Raw genomic sequence first — 3,681 nt, 5'->3', positions numbered from 1 at the left:
GACAGCTAACCCACAACAACTGACGTAAATTCCTCCTTAGGAAATGACAAGCAAGAATTCTTCCCTTCCATTGCAATTTCCACTGCAAGGCTATACCCAGCTCCTGACTATTAAACCATACAGTATTTCAAATCCCATTCATTCCAGCCTCTCTCTTCCTCAATTTCCAGGCCCTTGGGGAAGACGATCCTGTTTAAATGTGGAGGGGTACGGTCACAAATATGTGATTAGAATGTTCGGTGAACTGAGAGTTCCGCATTATGATGAGACAATTACCCTCTGAGATTTCCCCTACAGACTGTATACAGAATACTGAAACTATAGATTGCTTGCATTGAATTCTAGAAGGAACTTGGAAAATAATTCACTCCTCAACAGGTTAAATGTGGAGGGATGGTCAGAGAGTTAGGCACCCACTCTAGCCAACACACAAATCCTCTGAAACATTGTTTGTGGCGCACACAGGGCAACAAAAAACGAACATCTGTATCAGTCATGCAATCTCTGAAAGGGCTTTTGCATGAGTCTGTTTTGAGATTTTCATCTTAAGGCACTTGGCAGAGATCCAATGCAAAACAATTATATTGTGCTCTGTGTGTGTGTGTGTGTGTGTGTGTGTGTGTGTGTGTGTGTGTGTGTGTGTGTGTGTGTGTGTGCGCGAGCGGTTGCATTTGGACAAAAACGCTATAATCCTTTATGCACAGTGCAACTTAGAACTCATTTTTCCCCTAATAGACACTGCGACTAAAATGGCTCTATGTTGTCCCGTCTACGGTTGCATGACACCATGTTTCATCCGAGCTCTTGGGTTCATAGAAGGATAGCTGGCGCTTGTGCACAGGGTAAGCCCTCTGTCTCTATGGAACCTGCTGAGTCTTAACAGGCAACAGGTCTCAGTTCAACTGCTGATTTTTCATAGACCAGTTCAAACATTTCCCCAATTCTGGAGCACAATAATTCAACCAAGGATGATGACCACACCATGATAAAGTGACCTTCTCAAGAGGAGACAAAACAATAAAGCCACTCTCTATGAGTGCACACTCAAAAATACTACAACAAAGGCACAGGATGAAAAGGGTCAAATGTTATAAAGGTGTCCAAACAAAGCCCTTAAATTCAGTTTCCAATTCCCTTTAATCTGCCACTCTCAGGTATCTATAGATTTGGAATATTGACCAAAATGTCACTTGCAAACAACTTGCAAAATATTTCTGATGTTGACTTTGAATCACAACAACACAAACAATGAATTGTAAAGTGAATGTATTTTCGCTCAAAGCTACCGTATATCAGTTCAGAGATTTCAGCTACCAAGTTATTGGACCCAACTGGCTACTCCGATAGCACCATCTGCTGGTAAGAAGTCTATTAGTCTCATCATCACTTGCAGCAGGCTAAGTCTTAAGTTCTTGAGTTCAGAAGCAAGGTAGCAGTATAGTCGCTAACTAAACAGCTGCATGCTTTCGTTCGTGATGTTTCAGTTGTAGTAAACATCATGAAGCCATCATAAGCAGCCTACAATGCGGGCAGGTCATAACCAAAGTATGCAATAGGCAGACGTGCCATGCCAAACGTGCCTGGTTGAACAACAATAACATCATTATCGAATTGCAGTCTATTGCTGTACATTCTGACGGTATTGTCACAGAGACCAGTTAATAGTGATTTTTTTCACCCCACAAAGTCCCAGAAAGATGTCAAAGGCGAGGTGTCACCCATACGGTGTAGCCCACACCTCTCCTTTATGCTGAGGTCATTGACTGCTGTCAATGATCTACCACTTAATGCAGTTTTTTGTTCAAACGGGCCATGGAATATATTAGGCTTCCTTTGGATAGCATGTGCTGCGGTTGCGTGTCCCTTACCTCTTGTAGACATACCCAGCAGACGTGCACTAGACGTCCCCGGAGAATAAACAGCTGTTTCCCCCTGAAAACAATGTTTGCTCGGAACCGGTTGATGGTTTCATGAAGGGCAAATGGGGCTCCAAAGTGATTTCAGTATGTTGCCATGTCCTCCACGAATAACAGTAGCGCCCCATCAACGTTTGGGCGTGTCCCGGGCATGAGAAATCAATGCGCAGGTTGTTAAGTTGTATGCCATACCCAGAGTGGCTAAATTTCCCGTCGCCAGATATCGGAATACACGTTATCACCAGATGTAGCCTACATACAGGGTTTCTCACAATGATATTGAGATCTCAACCTGACGGAATAAATCTGGTTACAAATACGCATGGATGAGAGACCGATGAGGAGGGATCAGTAAAGAACGTTGAAAGCTGTTGAGTAAAGTTACCCAGGACGATACTTAGTAAAAATGTTGATGCGTTTAACATCCGATCATGAGTCAATGCGCACACACATGTTGATGGTTTGCTATTCACAGACTGCTCATCTTTCATTACAAAAAAACGTTGTAGCTTACAGTGCTATCTGCTTTGCTTATCGGCTCCCTAAGATGTAAAGTTAATATGGTGTGTTTTCCAACACATTATTGACATAAGGAATGGAAATTATCACGTTCTAAGCTAAATCTCTGTAGTTTGAAAATGCTGATCTGATAGATATCTGTAGAGGGCTGTAGTAGAGGGTTACCACAAGAAGGCCTATAGTTTATCCACCTCTGAAATGTCAGATTTAGAGTTTATCTACTACTCTTTATAGTCTATCCACCTTTAAAAAGAGTTTATTTGCCAGTTGCAACTTTTGATATTCAAAAATCATGTGTTATTATTACATTCACAATATGTACACATAAACATTGCACAATAACCTCCACCATCATCAAATACAGTATGTTCTGAATGCCTTTTTACAAATCAGATACGGCATGGCGCAGTCCACCTTTCTGTGATCACAGAATCCATAGTTCACGCACCTCTTATTTTACCACTATACTATACCCCTGCAGGCTGCATACACCCCACTCAGCCCCCAGATCTCTTACATCTTGCAGTAAAGGTCTCCTCCACATCCCTATTTAGGCTCAGGTGAACAGGCGACAGGTCCTTCGAGGTCTCTGCTCTACGCTTGTGGAATCAGCTGGCACATAAAGCAATGCAACCTCCAACACTGCTTTTAAATCTGTGTTTTCTGCCACATACGTGCACACAACTATACCCCAGTCCTTATTTATTTATCTTTTTTAGATGTGTATCAGATTAAAAATTAGCATACAGTATTTTCATGAAATACACTACTCAGTCAATTTCAACATCAACATTTGATATGTTCTTTTTGCAACAAATTATGGGTTTAAGACATTACATTCTATTTTTATTTACATTTTTCAGAGCAACTGTTTTTATTTACATTTTTCAACATAACTAAATGTAGAAATGGGATTGTAGATACTGTCAATGATCTTGAGGGAATTGCGTCTCTGCATTTGCCCTGGTTAGTGAAGAGTTGAGGGTTAGGGGCCACGGTCAAGGCCACCTCAGGCATGGAAGGGAGAATAATATTAACAAAATGAAATTATGTTGAAAAAAACAAGAGAAAAAATAAGGGATGCCAAGGCACTCTTCAAAGGAATAAACCTGCTTTAATGTTGGAAAAAGGTCATTGTTTGTTTTTTTTAACACATACATGACCGATTATTCCATAGAAGCTATTATTGTGTAATTTATTTTTAAAAGAACAATAGTTATTGGCTAACCGTGTTCGTACTCTATCA

This window comes from Sardina pilchardus, chromosome 18 (genome assembly GCF_963854185.1).
Source record: "Sardina pilchardus chromosome 18, fSarPil1.1, whole genome shotgun sequence".
NCBI lineage: Eukaryota > Metazoa > Chordata > Actinopteri > Clupeiformes > Clupeidae > Sardina > Sardina pilchardus.
Note: the sequence above shows the minus strand (reverse complement) of the source record.